Here is a 23,158-nt window from a genome sequence, read left to right on the forward strand (position 1 = left end):
CCAGTCTTGCATGAATCCTCATGAAGAATTTAGGCCTTTGTTAAAAAGTGTCAAATGTTGGTATAAGTTTGTACTTCCAAATTCTTCCATAGCTTTGTGATTTGCAATTGCCTTTTAATATGGTGACTTTCATGTCTTCTATGTTGTGTCTGTGACTAGATAGTTCGATTTACAGCCCAAATAACATGGACCAAATACAGAGCTAAAATATGCTCATCTGAAAGCAGCCTTAAGTAAAGTATACACATTTTGATATACAATGATGGTTTTTATCCAACTCTATAGAGAAACCTATTGAAAATATATGTTTTAGAAAAATAATGTATTATGTGTAACCTGATTAGGTTTCCTTAGATGAAAGTACAGTAAAAGTCCAAGCTGCTATAGTGTCAGCCCTTGGTGAAATTCGCCATGAGTAGCATGTCCATCCAAGTGAAGCAGTCAAACTGCATTGTCTGTAAGGCTCTGTTCATGCCACATTTGGTGTGTACATCCGTCATATATGCCAGGAAAGTCTCCTGATTAATGGGGTTTTTTGATGATCCACGTTCGGTTCACTTAAACAGTGGGCTCTCTGGATGTTGTGGATGTAATACAGACACTAAAATATGGCTACATTATTGCTGTTAGAAGAGGTTTTATTTTACTTCCCACCTGGTGAGATGACCACGAGCTGCCACATCTAGGCAGAGAATGAACAGAGAGATGGCAGTCCCTGGAAATAACCTATTAAAAACAAATTCTAACTAGTAAAATATAGCTTTTAAGGGGTTATTCGATGTTACAGAGAAAGATCAGCTGGCATTTGTGTAAAAAAAAAAAAAAGAACCAGTACTCACCTCTTGTTTCTCAGGGCATCCAGCATTGACGTGGTTCTTTGCCACTTTCTGTTTACTTGATATTTTGTACTGCTGTTGACCACTGCATCCAATTAGTTGCTACAGCAGTTGTGCACCATAATCATGGCTCCAATCGCTGAGCAGTGATGCCAGCAGTAAGGCACGTGACTTCTTTGGTCACTGACTGACTGCAATGGTCACATGCTGACTGCTTGTAAACAAAGTTTAGAAGGACTGCAGAAGAACAAGCACTCAATAGTTGGAGAAATTAGAGGCGAGCCGAGTACAGTTTATTTTTTATTTTGGTTTTACACAAATGGCATTTTTTGGTTGAGTCAGATAAGCCCCTTAACAATAAGTATGCTTTTAAAACCACATTTTTATTACTCTGGTATTTTTGAAAACAGCCCAAGCTTTAAAAAAAAAAAGCTACCGCTTGGTGCTTTCAGCGCCTATGCAGAAATAAATGTCTCCATATTTAGAGATTACAAATATAACTTGTGTAGTCTGGTCTTACATGTTGCGCTGCTCCCTTTGCTCTTTTTCTGTCATCTGTAGGTTAGCCATAAGAGAGGACAGATGGTGTAAAAGTAACACGCCAAGCTTCACAGGGTTTATTAGCAGATTGAACTAGTAAAGGATCCAAACATGTAGCCATGGTCAGACTGGGGCCCCAGAATACCAGAGGAGTCTTTGATGATCTCAAGCTCTGATGCAATAGAGGACCCCAAAGTTCAAGCAGACCATTACTCCATTTGGAGCTGACTTCGAAACCAATCACTTGCTGTTAGAGCTTTACTATTAGACATTGCTGATGTTATCTCCAGTCGATAAAATGACTACATTAAACATTATGCTGGAAACAAGAGTGTGCAGATGTTCTGTATGGATTGAAAAGGGTAGACCTTCAGAATGGTTCATCGGGTGGGTCCAAGGACAACAGTCAGGGGTGTAACTATAGGGGATGCAGTTGCACTCCAGTCCAGGAGCCTTAAGGGGCCCATAAGGCCTCCCTTCTCCGTATAGGGAGCCCAGTGCTATGAATAAAGCATTATAGTTGGGGGCCCTGTTACAGGTTTTGTACTGGGGCCCAGAAGCTTCAAGTTACGCCTGTGGCAACAGTCATACATTGGATGTAGCTATGTTACTTTGATTCTGTGTAGAAACCAAGAACACTTCCTCATAAAACTGGAAGGTGGACCTGCTCGACACGAAAGGCTTATGATTAGAGATGAGCGAGCGTACTCGTCCGAGCTTGATGCTCGTTCGAGCATTAGGGTACTCGAGATGCTCGTTACTCGAGACGAGCACCACGCGGTGTTCGAGTCACTTTCATTTTCTTCCCAGAAAAGTTTGCGCCGCTTTCTGGCCAATAGAAACACAGGGAAGGCATTACAACTTCCTCCTGTGAAGTTCCAGCCCTATCCCACCCCCCTGCAGTGAGTGGCTGGGGAGATCAGCTGACATCCGAGTACATAAACTGGGGCCGGCCGCGGCTCGCCACAGATGCGCGCTGAGAGACGTTAGGGAAAGTGCCATCCTGGTGTAGCTGCTATAGGGAAAGTGTTAGGCTGTTATCTTCGTCTTCAAGAACCCCAACGGTCCTTCTTAGGGCCATATCTGACCGTGTGCAGTATTGTTGATGCTGCTTTTAGCAGTTTTGCACATTTTTATTTTTTTTGTATATTGGGCGTGCAGACCATAGCGTCCTCAGTCTGCAGTCATTTTACTGAGTATAGGGGCAGTACTGGTGAGGCAGGGACAGTGGTACAGGGAAAGAGATATACTGGCTATATAGGCAGTGGGCTTTTTCAAAAAAATTGGAAAAAAAATCTTTGGGCTGCCTGTGACCGTGTTCAGTTTACTGCGTGTCTGCTGGGGGTAGTAGTCGCTCACTATTACCCAGCTAGGTGTTACTGCAGCCTTGCACATAATTTTTTCTGGCTGCACTGTGCTTTCAATAACCACAGTCATCCTCCAACAGGGAAATCCATATACAGGCTATATAGGCAGTGGGCTTTTTCCCAAAAATTGGAAAAAAATACTATATTTGGGCTGCCTGTGACCGTCTTCAGTTTACTGCGTGTGTGCTGGGGGTAGTAGTCACTCATTATTACCCAGCTAAGCCTGTGACCGTCTACAGTTTACTGCGTGTATGCTGGGGGTAGTAGTCGCTCATTAATACCCTAGACTGCTACTACTACTGAAATGGAACTAATACTGTGCTCCCCCTATACTGCTGCTAGTGATATGTTACTGGGGCCTGTCTAGACTGCTACTATTACTGAAATGGAACTAATACTGTGCTCCCCCTATACTGCTGCTTCGGAATTGTTACTGGGGCCTGTCTTGACTGCTACTATTACTGAAATGGAACTAAGACTGTGCTCCCCCTATACTGCTGCTAGTGATATGTTACTGGGGCCTGTCGAGACTGCTACTACTACTGAAATGGAACTAATACTGTGCTCCCCCTATACTGCTGCTTTGGAATTGTTACTGGGGCCTGTCTTGACTGCTACTATTACTGAAATGGGCGGTTGGGCAGCATGTTACCCAGGAGAAGTGGCAGCGGAGTGTCATGCAGGCAGTGATTGTGCTTTGTTGGAGGTAGTGTGGTGCTTAGCTAAGGTATGCCTTGCTAATGAGGGTTTTTCAGAAGTAAAAATTGTTGGGGGGTGGCCCACTCTTGCCGCTATTGTGGCTTAATAGTGGGACCTGGGAACTTGAGATGCAGCCCAACATGTAGCCCCTCGCCTGCCTTATCCGTTTCTGTGTCGTTCCCATCACTTTCTTGAATTTCCCAGATTTTCACAAATGAAAACCTTAGCAGAGCATAGGTCCCATACAAAAATGCTCGGGTCGCCCATTGACTTCAATGGGGTTCGTTACTCGAAACAAACCCTCGAGCATCGCGGGAAGTTCGACTCGAGTAACGAGCACCCGAGCATTTTGGTGCTCGCTCATCTCTACTTATGATTATTAAAGGCTTATTATTATTTTGGTCCCCGCTTTATCTCTTTTGTCTTTTCTTCCATTCTTTGCTAGCCCAGTGACTTGCAAATACTTTCCCACTCTCATCGTCCACAGTTATTACTAATTGCACTTCATTTAACTGAAGATGAGCCCCATTAGTTACTGGGCCCCAGAGGTGTATATAGGATTTTCTAAAGCAGGTGGTTAAAGGGAACCTTTCCTGTTCTTTATGCTTTCCTCACTTAAAGGACATAGCATAAAGTAGTGACTGACATGTTGATTTTAGCAGTCTGTCATTTATGGGGTAAAGTGCAATCATTTTTAAGAACTTACAGCTTGGTTCCGTATGTTTTTTGCAACTCCCAGCAAGAGCCGAGTCCAGTTTATTCATGAAAAATTGCATCAAATAAAAATTATAGCATATATATAGCATCCTAGTAATTAGCTATAAAACCAACTTCCATATAGGCCCTCATAGCATTCATGTAAATAGCATTAAACACTATCCAAGTCTACCACAGTGAAGGATATTATCTGCATCCCTGGTGATCTTGCGAAGCTTAGGAATTAATGTCTGTATGGCTTGGGGTCTATGACAGTAAAGGTGTTGGTGTCAACAACCCTGGTAGTCTAGGACATTGAAGGGCTTAATGGAAGGATTTCTGGTGGTCTAGGTAAGTGAAAGGTTAATGCAAGGATCACTGATGGTCTATGTAAGTGAAAGTGTTAATGTCTATATACCTGGTTACTTAGGGCAGTTAAATGGTTAATTCCAGTATCCCTGATGTTTTTTGGGCAGTTAGAGGGTTATTGCCAGAATACTATACCCGGTGCTCTAGGACAGTGAAGGGGGTAATGTCAGTACACCTGGTGGTCTAGGACAGTCAAGTTGCTATATTTAAGACCCCTGGAGGAAGACAGTGGAAGGGGAAATGCTTTATATCTGGGGTCCAGTGATTGCTAACATCTCCAGGCTCCAGAGTTGATCTGGCTGCTGGTTTTAACAGGAAGCTGAACAAGAGGGTTCTGCTTCCTGTTTCCCCACCTGTACAATTATTGATGAGGACTATGCAGCTCTGTATAGTACATATCAGGAAGTCTGCATAAGAGCAGACTAACATTACTTCTACAGAGGCAAAGCCACAATTTCAAGATTGCAGACGCCACCTTGTATATGCTGGTGGGGCTCATAGCAGCTGCTATGCCTGCTACCTTGGTAGTTACATCCATGGGTTTCCTCTAGTTGAATGTATAAATTTAACTCTGCCAATGGTGGTTTAAAAGCTTAGAAAGAAACCAAAAAGGTAAAACAATGTATGAAGTAAATGTTGTAGGAGTGCATGAATAAGCCAATTAATTAAAGTAGTGCAAGGGTGAAAAACTCTTTTAATACAATTCTTCTTTTTACTATATTTAACTGGCTGGAAAATGGATACAAAGTGTCTCCATGAATGGACATGTTTCATGGAGAAGTACATGTTCTGTACTTTTGAACATAAGCTCTTTTTATTGATTTTTGGGTGCATTTGTATGGAAGTGCAATTATTTCACACATTTGTTAATTCACTGGAAGCTTCCACAATATAAAAGAGAAAGAGCGGAAATTACAGAGCCTTTCACAATAATGCAGAAATTTGCCCATTCATTACTCCTCAGACCTACTTCAAACCCAAGGTTCCAGCTCTCAGTTATTTCTTTTCTATTCACAACTCGGCAACATCAGTTTTATTTCTACATGAATATGCAGATTTTACCTCGTGTTATGTCCTCTAATGAGCTTTCACTTAATCAATTTGACAGACGCCTTTCTTCCTTTTTCCATCTACAAACCAGACATCAAGAGGAATGTGAAAAATACTTCAAGAGCCCTCACCAGAATTAAACCACTGCACAGGGAAATGAACTTTCTATTCTGCAAGAGGCATTTGCAGAAAAATCTGTGCTCACACATGGTGCCAGATTAGAGTTTTTGGCCCCACCATCCATGATACAATACATAATATTAAAGACATAGGACTGCCCGTTAGTACGTATTCCAGGTGCTATCTCTGGAAAAGTGATTTCACATAGAGCAGTTTTAGAAAAAAAACTAATTTTCCAGACCTTTTTTTACTATTTTTTTAGGCAAAAACCCCAATGACCAGATGATAGCTGTACCGAAACACAGAAGCCAAGAAAATCAATTAAATAAAAAGAGCATGTTATCCATCTAGTTATTGCCTATATCTCTTAGGGCTTTTTCAGACGGCCGTATGAAAAATTGTGCACGTTTCAGAGCATCGAACGTGGTTGATGAGGTAGATTTAATCGCGTTTCAACACATGGTACTGTACTTTTCGTGTACGCAGGGCTGTTTACATGCGCTTGCAAAACACCCCCACCTTGATTTAAAAGGCTTTTAAAAGCCTATGAATGTCCAGATGTGTTCTCTTAGACTTCTATGGGGGCATTTACTGCGCAATACGCAGAAAGATAGAGTAGGATCTATCATGAGAACGAACCCATTGCGCGTGTATATTTTGCGCATGCAAATACGGTCAAATGCACAGGCAAAAAAAAAATAGGGCCTGCTCTATTTTTGTGTGCATTTATGTACAAAGGGGCCCTGTAGAAGTCTATGGGAGGTGCATCAATGCACATTCATGGTGCATGCAAATGCTATACAAGCTGCACAATTCTGTGAAAAAAAAGAACAAATATGGAACTCATTCGGCTAAATAGCCTTTTAAATTGGACCAAGACAGTATCCCATGTCCAAATACCCTGCCCTACATGCGCAAAAAAGACAGTAAGATGTGCTAATACGTGCGCAGATCTACCTTGTTCATAGTGCAAATATGTTGTGCTGAAGCATATGCTTGTGTGAAGGAGCCCTTAGCAATGATCGCTCCTGTGTAAAATCACAGGAGCGATTATTGCTGGGACAACTGTCGGGCGCATCTGCACCTGATGGTCATTCTGAGTAAAAGGGCCCTAAGGGCGGCTTCACACGAGCATATGTGCAATTGTGCACACGGCATTGCAGCATATTTGCGCCATGAACAAGGTAGATTTGTGTGCATATCAGCCCATTGTAATGAACTTTTTGTGCATGCAGGGCAGCATTTTTTGCACATGGGACACTACCACAACCCCGATTTAAAATGCTATTTAGCCTAAATGAGGTCCAGATGCTTTCTATTTTCATGGAACTGCGCAGTGTATTACGCATTTATGCGCAAATTGAGTGCCCATTTGTGCAACTCCCATAGACTTCTGTAGGGACCTTTGGTGCGCAAATGCGTAGAAAGATAGAGCGGGTTCTATTTTTTGTGCATGTGAGAAATGTGTGCCCATAAAAGGAAATGTGAATAAAGCCACTGAAATCAATGGGTTCTATACTCCGTGTATTGCGCACACAATTTTCGTATAAATACACTTCTGTGAAGGAGCCCTAAGTCTTTTCAGGTAAGTTTTGTTCTGTAGGCCTGCTGTCTATGGGTGTAGCATTTTCCCGCAGCGGTTTTCCACAATAAACCTATCATTAATCATAAGTTTATTGCAAAAAAACGCAGCCAAATCGTGGCATGCCGCGATTCTTATACGCAAACGGAAAATCGTGGTGATTTTCTGCTCATATACATCGGGCTGCGCTTTTCATAGTTATCCTAAAAAAACTGGAAGGTGGACCTGCTCGACACGAAAGGCTTATGATTAGAGATGAGCGAGCGTACTCGTCCGAGCTTGATGCTCGTTCGAGTATTAGGGTACTCGAGATGCTCGTTACTCGAGACGAGCACCACGCGGTGTTCGAGTCATTCCATTTTCTTCCCAGAAAATTTTGCGCCATTTTCTGGCCAATAGAAACACAGGGAAGGCATTACAACTTCCTCCTGTGAAGTTCCAGCCCTATCCCACCCCCCTGCAGTGAGTGGCTGGGGAGATCAGGTGACACCCAAGTATATAAACTGGGGCCAGCCGCGGCTCGCCACAGATGCACGCTGAGAGACATTAGGGAAAGTGCCATCCTGCTGTAGCTGCTATAGGGAAAGTGTTAGGCTGTTATCTTCGTCTTCAAGAACCCCAACGGTCCTTCTTAGGGCCACATCTGACCGTGTGCAGTACTGTTGAGGCTGCTTTTTAGCAGTTAGGTGTTACTGCAGCCTTGCGCATAATTTTTTCTGGCTGCACTGTGCTTTCAATAACCACAGTCATCCTCCAACAGGGAAATCCATATACAGGCTATATAGGCAGTGGGCTTTTCCCCAAAAATGGGGAAAAAAATACTATATTTGGGCTGCCTGTGACAGTCTTCAGTTTACTGCGTGTCTGCTGGGGGTAGTAGTCGCTTATCAATACCCAGCCTTGTGCATACTTTTTTCTGGCTGCACTGTGCTTTCAATAACCACAGTCATCCTCCAACAGGGAAATCCATATACAGGCTATATAGGCAGTGGGCCTTTTCCCAAAAATTGGAAAAAAATACTATATTTGGGCTGCCTGTGACCGTCTTCAGTTTACTGCGTGTCTGCTGGGGGTAGCAGTCGCTCATTAATACCAAGCTAGGTGTTACTGCAGCCTTGCGCATAATTTTTTCTGGCTGCACTGTGCTTTCAATAACCACAGTCATCCTCCAACAGGGAAATCCATATACAGGCTATATAGGCAGTGGGCTTTTTCCCAAAAATTGGAAAAAAATACTATATTTGGGCTGCCTGTGACCGTCTTCAGTTTACTGCGTGTCTGCTGGGGGTAGTAGTCGCTCATTAATACCCAGCCTTGCGCATAATTTTTTCTGGCTGCACTGTGCTTTCAATAACCACAGTCATCCTCCAACAGGGAAATCCATATACAGGCTATACAGGCAGTGGGCTTTTTCCCAAAAATGGGAAAAAAATACTATATTTGGGCTGCCTGTGACCGTCTTCAGTTTACTGCGTGTATGCTGGGGGTAGTAGTCGCTCATTAATACCCAGCCTTGCGCATAATTTTTTCTGGCTGCACTGTGCTTTCAATAACCACAGTCATCCTCCAACAGGGAAATCCATGTACAGGCTATATAGGCAGTGGGCTTTTTCCCAAAAATGGGAAAAAAATACAATATTTGGGCTGCCTGTAACCGTCTTCAGTTTACTGCGTGTCTACCGGGGGTAGTAGTCGCTCATTATTACCCAGCCAAGCCTGTGACCGTGTACAGTTTACTGCGTGTCTGCTGGGGGTAGTAGTCGCTCATTATTACCCAGCTAAGTGTTACAGCAGGCTTGCGCATAATTGTTTCCTGGCTCTGCTGTGTCCGTTACATGATCGCCGTCATCCCACCAGAGGGAAAGAGTATACATATATACGCTGCATACGGTGTCTGTCTAGTTTTTCACCTCACCATTTTAAAAAATTGAAGCAAAATACTTAAGGCCTACCACTGGCCTTTGGCCACTTGACTGGTTCTGCCCTGTGAATTCCAGTAGCTCAGTCATACGCACGTAGGTCTCACTACAGGCTTGCACATAATTGTTTCCTGGCTATGCTGTGCGTTCCGTAAGCGAAGTCAGCCTCCAACCACAGGCCAATAAGCGGCACATTTAATTACAGCGTTCTGTTTCTGCTCTACTCGTAATACACCATGCTGAGGAGTAGGGGTAGGCCTAGAGGACGTGGACATGGACGCGAGTGAGGACGCGGAGGCCCAAGTCAGGGTGTGGGCACAGGCCGAGCTCCTGGTCCAGGTGTATTGCAGCCGACTGCTGCGGGATTAGGAGAGAGGCAAGTTTCTGGGGTCCCCAGATTAATTTCACAATTAATGGGTCCACGCGGTAGACCTTTATTAGAAACTGAGCAGTGTGAGCAGGTCCTGTCGTGGATGGCAGAAAGTGCATCCAGCAATCTATTGACCACGCAGTCTTCTACGCCGTCCACAGCTGCAACTCTGAATCCTCTGGCTGCTGCTCCTCCTTCCTCCCAGCCTCCTCACTCCATGAAAATGACACATTCTGAGGAGCAGGCAGACTCCCAGGAACTGTTCTCGGGCCCCTGCCCAGATTCTGCAGCAATCGTTCCTCTCCCACCGGAGGAGTTTGTCGTGACCAATGCCCAACCTTTGGAAAGTTCCTGGGGTCCGGGGGATGAGGCTGGGGACTTCCAGCAACTGTCTCAAGAGCTTTCAGTGGGTGAGGAGGACGATGACGATGAGACACAGTTGTCTATCAGTGAGGTAGTAGTAAGGGCAGTAAGTCCGAGGGAGGAGCGCACAGGGGATTCGGAGGAAGAGCAGATGGATGATGAGGTGACTGACCCCACCTGGTTTGCTAAGCCTACTGAGGACAGGTCTTCAGAGGGGGAGGCAAGTGCAGCAGCAGGGCAGGTTGGAAGAGGCAGTGCGGTGGCCAGGGGTAGAGGCAGGGCCAGACCGAATAATCCACCAACTGTTTCCCAAAGCGCCCCCTCGCGCCATGCCACCCTGCAGAGGCCGAGGTGCTCAAAGGTGTGGCAGTTTTTCACTGAGAGTGCAGACGACCGACGAACAGTGGTGTGCAAGGTTTGTCGAGCCAAGATCAGCCGGGGAGCCACCACCACCAGCATGCGCAGGCATATGATGGCCAAGCACCCCACAAGGTGGGACGAAGGCCGTTCACTGCCTCCGGTTTGCACCACTGCCTCTCCCCCTGTGCCCCAACCTGCCACTGAGATCTAACCCCCCTCTCAGGACACAGGCACGACCGTCTCCCGGCCTGCACCCACACGCTCACCATCCAGCAATGTCTCTCAGCGCAGCGTCCAGCCGTCGCTAGTGCAACTGTTTGAGCGCAAGCGCAAGTACGCCGCCACGCACCCGCACGCTCAAGCGTTAAACGTGCACATAGCCAAATTGATCAGCCTGGAGATGCTGCCGTATAGGCTTGTGGAAACGGAGGCTTTCAAAAACATGATGGCGGCGGCGGCCCCGCGCTACTCGGTTCCCAGTCGCCACTACTTTTCCCGATGTGCCGTCCCAGCCCTGCACGACCACGTCTCCCGCAACATTGTACGCGCCCTCACCAACGTGGTTACTGGCAAGTTCCACTTAACAACGGACACGTGGACAAGCACAGGGGGGCAGGGCCACTATATCTCCCTGACGGCACATTGGCTGAATTTAGTGGAGGCTGGGACCGAGTCAGAGCCTGGGACCGCTCACATCTTACCCACCCCCAGCTCGATGCTGGTATCTGCGGCGGTGTATGCTTCTTCCACTAAACCACCCTCCTCCTCCTTCTCCTACGCAACCTCTGTCTCGCAATCAAGATGTGTCAGCAGCAGCACGTCGCCAGCAGTCGGTGTCGTGCGGCGTGGCAGCACAGTGGTGGGCAAGAGTCAGCAGGCCGTGCTGAAACTACTCAGCTTAGGAGAGAAGAGGCACACAGCCCACGAACTGCTGCAGGGTCTGACAGAGCAGACCGACCGCTGGCTTGCGCCGCTGAGCCTCCAACTGGGCATGGTCGTGTGTGACAACGGCCGTAACCTGGTGGCGGCTCTGCAGCTCAGCAGCCTCACGCACGTGCCATGCCTGGCCCACGTCTTTAATTTGGTGGTTCAGCGGTTGCTGAAAAGCTACCCACACTTGTCAGACCTGCTCGGAAAGGTGCGCCGGGTCAGTGCACACTTCCGCAAGTCAACACGGACGCTGCCACCCTGCGGACCCTGCAACATTGGTTTAATCTGCCAGTGCACCGACTGCTGTGCGACATGCCCACACGGTGGAACTCTACGCTCCACATGTTGGCCAGGCTCTATGAGCAGCGTAGAACTATAGTGGAATACAAACCCCAACATGGGCGGCGTAGTGGGAGTCAGCCTCCTCAATTCTTTACAGAAGAGTGGGCCTGGTTGGCAGACATCTGCCAGGTCCTTGGAAACTTTGAGGAGTCTACCCAGATGGTGAGCGGCGATGCTGCAATCATTAGCATCACCATTCCTCTGCTACGCGTCTTGAGAAGTTCCCTGCAAAGCATAAAGGCAGACACCTTGCGCTCGGAAACGGAGGCGGGGGAAGACAGTATGATAGTCAGAGCACCCTCATGTCTATATCTCAGCGCGTTGAGGAGGAGGAAGAGGAGGTGGAGGGGGAGGAGCCTGAGGAGGAGCAGGGGGAAGAGACAGCCGGGCCCACTGCTGAGGGTACCCATGCTGCTTGCCTGTCATCCTTTCAGCGTGTATGGCCTGAGGAGGAGGAGGATCCTGAAAGTGATCTTCCTAGTGAGGACAGCCAAGTGTTGCGTACAGGTACCCTGGCACACATGGCTGACTTCATGTTAGGATGCCTTTCTCGTGACCCTCGCGTTAGACGCATTCTGGCCACTACGGATTACTGGGTGTACACACTGCTCGACCCACTGTATAAGGAGAACCTTTCCACTCTCATACCCAAAGAGGAAAGGGGTTCAAGAGTGATGCTATACCACAGGACCCTGGTGCACAAACTGATGGTAAAATTCCCATCCGACAGCGCTAGTGGCAGAAGGCGCAGTTCCGAGGGCCAGGTTGCAGGGGAGGCACGGAGATCAGGCAGCATGTACAGCGCAGGCAGGGGAACACTCTCCAAGGCCTTTGCCAGCTTTATGGCTCCCCAGCAAGACTGTGTCACCACTCTCCAGTCAAGGCTGAGTCGGCGGGAGCACTGTAAAAGGATGGTGAGAGAGTACGTAGCCGATCGCATGACCATCCTCCGTGACGCCTCGGCTCCGTACAACTACTGGCTGCCGAAGCTGGACACGTGGCCTGAACTCGCGCTGTATGCCCTGGAGGTGCTTGCTTGCCCTGCGGCTAGCATCTTGTCAGAGAGGGTGTTTACTGCGGCTGGGGGAATCATCACGGATAAGCGTAGCTGCCTGTCAACCGTCAGTGCCGACAGGCTTACACTCATAAAGATGAACAAAGCCTGGATTTCCCCAGACTTCTCTTCTCCACCAGCGGACAGCAGCGGTACCTAAACAATACGTATGCTGCACCCGCGGATGGAAGCATCGTTCTCTATCACCATAAAAAACGGGGACCTTTTAGCTTCATCAATCTGTGTGTTATATTCATCCTCCTCCTCCTGCTCCTCCTCCTGAAACCTCACGTAATCACGCCGAACGGGCAATTTTTCTTAGGCCCACAAGGCTCAGTCATATTACTTTTGTAAACAATGTTTATACGTTTCAATTCTCATTAAAGCGTTGAAACTTGCACCTGAACCAATTTTTATTTTAACTGGGCTGCCTCAAGGCCTAGTTACAAATTAAGCCACAGTAACCAAAGCGATTAATGGGTTTCACCTGCCCTCTTGGTTGGGCATGGGCAATTTTTCTGACGTACATTAGTACTGTTGGTACACCAATTTTTTTGGGCCCTCGCCTACAGTGTAATTCTAGTAATTTTTATGGGCTTCGCCGGACTCATGGTACAGCAAGGTCTGTGGGGTTGGCCTACACTTTTGCTACATAAATGTAACTGGGGCCTTGTCTATACTGCAACTACTGAAATGTGAAAGAGACTGTTATCTCCCTAAACTGCTGCAACGGGAATGTTAATGTTGCCTGTCTTGACTGCTACTACTACTGAAAAGGAACTAAGACTGTGCTCCCCCTATACTGCTGCTTCGGAATTGTTACTGGGGCCTGTCTTGACTGCTACTATTACGGAAATGGAACTAATACTGTGCTCCCCCTATACTGCTGCTAGTGATATGTTACTGGGGCCTGTCCAGACTGCTACTACTACTGAAATGGAACTAAGACTGTGCTCCCCCTATACTGCTGCTAGTGATATGTTACTGGGGCCTGTCTAGACAGCTACTACTACTGAAATGGAACTAAGACTGTGCTCCCCCTATACTGCTGCTAGTGATATGTTACTGAGGCCTGTCTAGACTGCTACTACTACTGAAATGGAACTAAGACTGTGCTCCCCCTATACTGCTGCTTCGGAATTGTTACCGGGGCCTGTCTTGACTGCTACTATTACTGAAATGGAACTAAGACTGTGCTCCCCCTAGAGTGCTGCTAGTGATATGTTACTGGGGCCTGTCTAGACTGCTACTACTACTGAAATGGACCTAATACTGTGCTCCCCCTATACTGCTGCTTCGGAATTGTTACTGGGGCCTGTCTTGACTGCTACTATTACTGAAATGGAACTAAGACTGTGCTCCCCCTATACTGCTGCTAGTGATATGTTACTGGGGCCTGTCTTGACTGCTACTATTACTGAAATGGAACTAAGACTGTGCTCCCCCTATACTGCTGCTTCGGAATTGTTACTGGGGCCTGTCTAGACTGCTACTACTACTGAAATGGAACTAATACTGTGCTCCCCCTATACTGCTGCTAGTGATATGTTACTGGGACCTGTCTTGACTGCTACTATTACTGAAATGGAACTAAGACTGTACTCCCCCTATACTGCTGCTAGTGATATGTTACTGGGGCCTGTCTAGACTGCTACTACTACTGAAATGGAACTCATACTGTGCTCCCCCTATACTGCTGCTAGTGATATGTTACTGGGACCTGTCTTGACTGCTACTATTGCTGAACTGGAGCTAAGACTGTGCTCCCCCTATACTGCTGCTTCGGAATTGTTACTGGGGCCTGTCTTGACTGCTACTATTACTGAAATGGAACTAATACTGTGCTCCCCCTATACTGCTGCTAGTGATATGTTACTGGGGCCTGTCTAGACTCCTACTACTACTGAAATGGAACTAATACTGTGCTCCCCCTATACTGCTGCTTCGGAATTGTTACCGGGGCCTGTCTTGACTGCTACTATTACTGAAATGGAACTAAGACTGTGCTCCCCCTATACTGCTGCTAGTGATATGTTACTGGGACCTGTCTTGACTGCTACTATTACTGAAATGGAACTAAGACTGTGCTCCCCCTATACTGCTGCTTCGGAATTGTTACTGGGGCCTGTCTTGACTGCTACTATTACTGAAATGGAACTAAGACTGTGCTCCTCCTATACTGCTGCTAGTGATATGTTACTGGGGCCTGTCTGGACTGCTACTACTACTGAAATGGAACTAATACTGTGCTCCCCCTATACTGCTGCTTCGGAATTGTTACTGGGGCCCGTCTTGACTGCTACTATTACTGAAATGGAACTAAGACTGTGCTCCCCCTATACTGCTGCTAGTGATATGTTACTGGGGCCTGTCTTGACTGCTACTATTACTGAAATGGAACTAAGACTGTGCTCCCCCTATACTGCTGCTTCGGAATTGTTACTGGGGCCTGTCTAGACTGCTACTACTACTGAAATGGAACGAATACTGTGCTCCCCCTATACTGCTGCTAGTGATATGTTACTGGGACCTGTCTTGACTGCTACTATCACTGAAATGGAACTAAGACTGTGCTCCCCCTATACTGCTGCTTTGGAATTGTTACTGGGGCCTGTCTTGACTGCTACTATTACTGAAATGGAACTAAGACTGTGCTCCCCCTATACTGCTGCTAGTGATATGTTACTGGGGCCTGTCTAGACTGCTACTACTACTGAAATGGAACTAATACTGTGCTCCCCCTATACTGCTGCTTCAGAATTGTTACCGGGGCCTGTCTTGACTGCTACTATTACTGAAATGGAACTAAGACTGTGCTCCCCCTATACTGCTGCTAGTGATATGTTACTGGGGCCTGTCTAGACTGCTACTATTACTGAAATGGAACTAATACTGTGCTCCCCCTATACTGCTGCTTCAGAATTGTTACCGGGGCCTGTCTTGACTGCTACTATTACTGAAATGGAACTAAGACTGTGCTCCCCCTATACTGCTGCTAGTGATATGTTACTGGGGCCTGTCTTGACTGCTACTATTACTGAAATGGAACTAAGACTGTGCTCCCCCTATACTGCTGCTAGTGATATGTTACTGGGGCCTGTCTAGACTGCTACTACTACTGAAATGGAACTAATACTGTGCTCCCCCCATTACTGCTGCTTTGGAATTGTTACCGGGGCTTGTCTTGACTGCTACTATTACTGAGATGGAATTAAGACTGTGCTCCCCCTATACTGCTGCTTCGGAATTGTTACTGGGGCCTGTCTTGACTGCTACTATTACTGAAATGGAACTAAGACTGTGCTCCCCCTATACTGCTGCTAGTGATATGTTACTGGGGCCTGTCTAGACTGCTACTACTACTGAAATGGAACTAAGACTGTGCTCCCCCTATACTGCTGCTTCGGAATTGTTACTGGGGCCCGTCTTGACTGCTACTTTTACTGAAATGGAAATAAGACTGTGCTCCCCCTATACTGCTGCTTCGGAATTGTTACTGGGGCCTGTCTAGACTGCTACTACTACTGAAATGGAACTAATACTGTGCTCCCCCTATACTGCTGCTAGTGATATGTTACTGGGACCTGTCTTGACTGCTACTACTACTGAAATGGAACTAATACTGTGCTCCCCCTATACTGCTGCTAGTGATATGTTACTGGGACCTGTCTTGACTGCTACTATTACTGAAATGGAACTAAGACTGTGCTCCCCCTATACTGCTGCTTTGGAATTGTTACTGGGGCCTGTCTTGACTGCTACTATTACTGAAATGGAACTAAGACTGTGCTCCCCCTATACTGCTGCTAGTGATATGTTACTGGGGCCTGTCTAGACTGCTACTACTACTGAAATGGAACTAATACTGTGCTCCCCCTATACTGCTGCTTCAGAATTGTTACCGGGGCCTGTCTTGACTGCTACTATTACTGAAATGGAACTAAGACTGTGCTCCCCCTATACTGCTGCTAGTGATATGTTACTGGGGCCTGTCTAGACTGCTACTATTACTGAAATGGAACTAATACTGTGCTCCCCCTATACTGCTGCTTCAGAATTGTTACCGGGGCCTGTCTTGACTGCTACTATTACTGAAATGGAACTAAGACTGTGCTCCCCCTATACTGCTGCTAGTGATATGTTACTGGGGCCTGTCTTGACTGCTACTATTACTGAAATAGAACTAAGACTGTGCTCCCCCTATACTGCTGCTAGTGATATGTTACTGGGGCCTGTCTAGACTGCTACTACTACTGAAATGGAACTAATACTGTGCTCCCCCCATTACTGCTGCTTTGGAATTGTTACCGGGGCTTGTCTTGACTGCTACTATTACTGAGATGGAATTAAGACTGTGCTCCCCCTATACTGCTGCTTCGGAATTGTTACTGGGGCCTGTCTTGACTGCTACTATTACTGAAATGGAACTAAGACTGTGCTCCCCCTATACTGCTGCTAGTGATATGTTACTGGGGCCTGTCTAGACTGCTACTACTACTGAAATGGAACTAAGACTGTGCTCCCCCTATACTGCTGCTTCGGAATTGTTACTGGGGCCCGTCTTGACTGCTACTTTTACTGAAATGGAAATAAGACTGTGCTCCCCCTATACTGCTGCTTCGGAATTGTTACTGGGGCCTGTCTAGACTGCTACTACTACTGAAATGGAACTAATACTGTGCTCCCCCTATACTGCTGCTAGTGATATGTTACTAGGACCTGTCTTGACTGCTACTACTACTGAAATGGAACTAATACTGTGCTCCCCCTATACTGCTGCTAGTGATATGTTACTGGGACCTGTCTAGACTGCTACTACTACTGAAATGGAACTAATACTGTGCTCCCCCTATACTGCTGCTTCAGAATTGTTACCGGGGCCTGTCTTGACTGCTACTATTACTGAAATGGAACTAAGACTGTGCTCCCCCTATACTGCTGCTAGTGATATGTTACTGGGGCCTGTCTAGACTGCTACTACTACTGAAATGGAACTAATACTGTGCTCCCCCTATACTGCTGCTTCAGAATTGTTACCGGGGCCTGTCTTGACTGCTACTATTACTGAAATGGAACTAAGACTGTGCTCCCCCTATACTGCTGCTAGTGATATGTTACTGGGGCCTGTCTAGACTGCTACTACTACTGAAATGGAACTAATACTGTGCTCCCCCTATACTGCTGCTTCAGAATTGTTACCGGGGCCTGTCTCGACTGCTACTATTACTGAAATGGAACTAAGACTGTGCTCCCCCTATACTGCTGCTAGTTATATGTTACTGGGGCCTGTCTAGACTGCTACTACTACTGAAATGGAACTAATACTGTGCTCCCCCCATTACTGCTGCTTTGGAATTGTTACCGGGGCCTGTCTTGACTGCTACTATTACTGAGATGGAATTAAGACTGTGCTCCCCCTATACTGCTGCTTCGGAATTGTTACTGGGGCCTGTCTTGACTGCTACTATTACTGAAATGGAACTAAGACTGTGCTCCCCCTATACTGCTGCTAGTGATATGTTACTGGGGCCTGTCTAGACTGCTACTACTACTGAAATGGAACTAAGACTGTGCTCCCCCTATACTGCTGCTATTGATATGTTACTGGGACCTGTCTTGACTGCTACTACTACTGAAATGGAACTAATACTGTGCTCCCCCTATACTGCTGCTAGTGATATGTTACTGGGGCCTGTCTTGACTGCTACTATTACTGAAATGGAACTAAGACTGTGCTCCCCCTATACTGCTGCTAGTGATATGTTACTGGGGCCTGTCTTGACTGCTACTACTACTGAAATGGAACTAATACTGTGCTCCCCCTATACTGCTGCTAGTGATATGTTACTGGGACCTGTCTTGACTGCTACTATTACTGAAATGGAACTAAGACTGTGCTCCCCCTATACTGCTGCTTTGGAATTGTTACTAGGGCCTGTCTTGACTGCTACTAGTACTGAAATGGAACTAAGACTGTGCTCCCCCTATACTGCTGCTAGTGATATGTTACTGGGGCCTGTCTAGACTGCTACTACTACTGAAATGGAACTAATACTGTGCTCCCCCTATACTGCTGCTTCAGAATTGTTACCGGGGCCTGTCTTGACTGCTACTATTACTGAAATGGAACTAAGACTGTGCTCCCCCTATACTGCTGCTAGTGATATGTTACTGGGGCCTGTCTAGACTGCTACTACTACTGAAATGGAACTAATACTGTGCTCCCCCTATACTGCTGCTTCAGAATTGTTACCGGGGCCTGTCTTGACTGCTACTATTACTGAAATGGAACTAAGACTGTGCTCCCCCTATACTGCTGCTAGTGATATGTTACTGGGGCCTGTCTAGACTGCTACTACTACTGAAATGGAACTAATACTGTGCTCCCCCTATACTGCTGCTTCAGAATTGTTACCGGGGCCTGTCTCGACTGCTACTATTACTGAAATGGAACTAAGACTGTGCTCCCCCTATACTGCTGCTAGTGATATGTTACTGGGGCCTGTCTAGACTGCTACTACTACTGAAATGGAACTAATACTGTGCTCCCCCCATTACTGCTGCTTTGGAATTGTTATTGGGGCCTGTCTTGACTGCTACTATTACTGAGATGGAATTAAGACTGTGCTCCCCCTATACTGCTGCTTCGGAATTGTTACTGGGGCCTGTCTTGACTGCTACTATTACTGAAATGGAACTAAGACTGTGCTCCCCCTATACTGCTGCTAGTGATATGTTACTGGGGCCTGTCTAGACTGCTACTACTACTGAAATGGAACTAAGACTGTGCTCCCCCTATACTGCTGCTTCAGAATTGTTACTGGGGCCTGTCTTGACTGCTACTTTTACTGAAATGGAACTAAGACTGTGCTCCCCCTATACTGCTGCTTCGGAATTGTTACTGGGGCCTGTCTAGACTGCTACTACTACTGAAATGGAACTAATACTGTGCTCCCCCTATATTGCTGCTATTGATATGTTACTGGGACCTGTCTTGACTGCTACTATTACTGAAATGGAACTAAGACTGTGCTCCCCCTATACTGCTGCTTTGGAATTGTTACTGGGGCCTGTCTTGACTGCTACTATTACTGAAATGGAACTAATACTGTGCTCCCCCTATACTGCTGCTAGTGATATGTTACTGGGACCTGTCTTGACTGCTACTATTACTGAAATGGAACTAAGACTGTGCTCCCCCTATACTGCTGCTTTGGAATTGTTACTGGGGCCTGTCTTGACTGCTACTATTACTGAAATGGAACTAAGACTGTGCTCCCCCTATACTGCTGCTAGTGATATGTTACTGGGGCCTGTCTAGACTGCTACTACTACTGAAATGGAACTAATACTGTGCTCCCCCTATACTGCTGCTTCAGAATTGTTACCGGGGCCTGTCTTGACTGCTACTATTACTGAAATGGAACTAAGACTGTGCTCCCCCTATACTGCTGCTAGTGATATGTTACTGGGGCCTGTCTAGACTGCTACTATTACTGAAATGGAACTAATACTGTGCTCCCCCTATACTGCTGCTTCAGAATTGTTACCGGGGCCTGTCTTGACTGCTACTATTACTGAAATGGAACTAAGACTGTGCTCCCCCTATACTGCTGCTAGTGATATGTTACTGGGGCCTGTCTAGACTGCTACTACTACTAAAATGGAACTAATACTGTGCTCCCCCTATACTGCTGCTTCAGAATTGTTACCGGGGCCTGTCTTGACTGCTACTATTACTGAAATGGAACTAAGACTGTGCTCCCCCTATACTGCTGCTAGTGATATGTTACTGGGGCCTGTCTAGACTGCTACTACTACTGAAATGGAACTAATACTGTGCTCCCCCCATTACTGCTGCTTTGGAATTGTTACCGGGGCCTGTCTTGACTGCTACTATTACTGAGATGGAATTAAGACTGTGCTCCCCCTATACTGCTGCTTCGGAATTGTTACTGGGGCCTGTCTTGACTGCTACTATTACTGAAATGGAACTAAGACTGTGCTCCCCCTATACTGCTGCTAGTGATATGTTACTGGGGCCTGTCTAGACTGCTACTACTACTGAAATGGAACTAAGACTGTGCTCCCCCTATACTGCTGCTTCGGAATTGTTACTGGGGCCTGTCTAGACTGCTGCTACTACTGAAATGGAACTAATACTGTGCTCCCCCTATACTGCTGCTATTGATATGTTACTGGGACCTGTCTTGACTGCTACTATTACTGAAATGGAACTAAGACTGTGCTCCCCCTATACTGCTGCTTTGGAATTGTTACTGGGGCCTGTCTTGACTGCTACTATTACTGAAATGGAACTAAGACTGTGCTCCTCCTATACTGCTGCTAGTGGTATGTTACTGGGGCCTGTCTAGACTGCTACTACTACTGAAATGGAACTAATACTGTGCTCCCCCCATTACTGCTGCTTTGGAATTGTTACCGGGGCCTGTCTTGACTGCTACTATTACTGAGATGGAATTAAGACTGTGCTCCCCCTATACTGCTGCTTCGGAATTGTTACTGGGGCCTGTCTTGACTGCTACTATTACTGAAATGGAACTAAGACTGTGCTCCCCCTATACTGCTGCTAGTGATATGTTACTGGGGCCTGTCTAGACTGCTACTACTACTGAAATGGAACTAAGACTGTGCTCCCCCTATACTGCTGCTTCGGAATTGTTACTGGGGCCTGTCTTGACTGCTACTTTTACTGAAATGGAACTAAGACTGTGCTCCCCCTATACTGCTGCTTCGGAATTGTTACTGGGGCCTGTCTAGACTGCTACTACTACTGAAATGGAACTAATACTGTGCTCCCCCTATACTGCTGCTATTGATATGTTACTGGGACCTGTCTTGACTGCTACTATTACTGAAATGGAACTAAGACTGTGCTCCCCCTATACTGCTGCTTTGGAATTGTTACTGGGGCCTGTCTTGACTGCTACTATTACTGAAATGGAACTAATACTGTGCTCCCCCTATACTGCTGCTAGTGATATGTTACTGGGACCTGTCTTGACTGCTACTATTACTGAAATGGAACTAAGACTGTGCTCCCCCTATACTGCTGCTTTGGAATTGTTACTGGGGCCTGTCTTGACTGCTACTATTACTGAAATGGAACTAAGACTGTGCTCCCCCTATACTGCTGCTAGTGATATGTTACTGGGGCCTGTCTAGACTGCTACTACTACTGAAATGGAACTAATACTGTGCTCCCCCTATACTGCTGCTTCAGAATTGTTACCGGGGCCTGTCTTGACTGCTACTATTACTGAAATGGAACTAAGACTGTGCTCCCCCTATACTGCTGCTAGTGATATGTTACTGGGGCCTGTCTAGACTGCTACTACTACTGAAATGGAACTAATACTGTGCTCCCCCTATACTGCTGCTTCAGAATTGTTACCGGGGCCTGTCTTGACTGCTACTATTACTGAAATGGAACTAAGACTGTGCTCCCCCTATACTGCTGCTAGTGATATGTTACTGGGGCCTGTCTAGACTGCTACTACTACTAAAATGGAACTAATACTGTGCTCCCCCTATACTGCTGCTTCAGAATTGTTACCGGGGCCTGTCTTGACTGCTACTATTACTGAAATGGAACTAAGACTGTGCTCCCCCTATACTGCTGCTAGTGATATGTTACTGGGGCCTGTCTAGACTGCTACTACTACTGAAATGGAACTAATACTGTGCTCGCCCCATTACTGCTGCTTTGGAATTGTTACCGGGGCCTGTCTTGACTGCTACTATTACTGAGATGGAATTAAGACTGTGCTCCCCCTATACTGCTGCTTCGGAATTGTTACTGGGGCCTGTCTTGACTGCTACTATTACTGAAATGGAACTAAGACTGTGCTCCCCCTATACTGCTGCTAGTGATATGTTACTGGGGCCTGTCTAGACTGCTACTACTACTGAAATGGAACTAAGACTGTGCTCCCCCTATACTGCTGCTTCGGAATTGTTACTGGGGCCCGTCTTGACTGCTACTTTTACTGAAATGGAACTAAGACTGTGCTCCCCCTATACTGCTGCTTCGGAATTGTTACTGGGGCCTGTCTAGACTGCTGCTACTACTGAAATGGAACTAATACTGTGCTCCCCCTATACTGCTGCTATTGATATGTTACTGGGACCTGTCTTGACTGCTACTATTACTGAAATGGAACTAAGACTGTGCTCCCCCTATACTGCTGCTTTGGAATTGTTACTGGGGCCTGTCTTGACTGCTACTATTACTGAAATGGAACTAAGACTGTGCTCCCCCTATACTGCTGCTAGTGATATGTTACTGGGTCCTGTCTAGACTGCTACTACTACTGAAATGGAACTAATACTGTGCTCCCCCTATACTGCTGCTTCAGAATTGTTACCGGGGCCTGTCTTGACTGCTACTATTACTGAAATGGAACTAAGACTGTGCTCCCCCTATACTGCTGCTAGTGATATGTTACTGGGGCCTGTCTAGACTGCTACTACTACTGAAATGGAACTAATACTGTGCTCCCCCTATACTGCTGCTTCAGAATTGTTACCGGGGCCTGTC

Source organism: Eleutherodactylus coqui, chromosome 6 (genome assembly GCF_035609145.1).
Source record: "Eleutherodactylus coqui strain aEleCoq1 chromosome 6, aEleCoq1.hap1, whole genome shotgun sequence".
Lineage (NCBI taxonomy): Eukaryota > Metazoa > Chordata > Amphibia > Anura > Eleutherodactylidae > Eleutherodactylus > Eleutherodactylus coqui.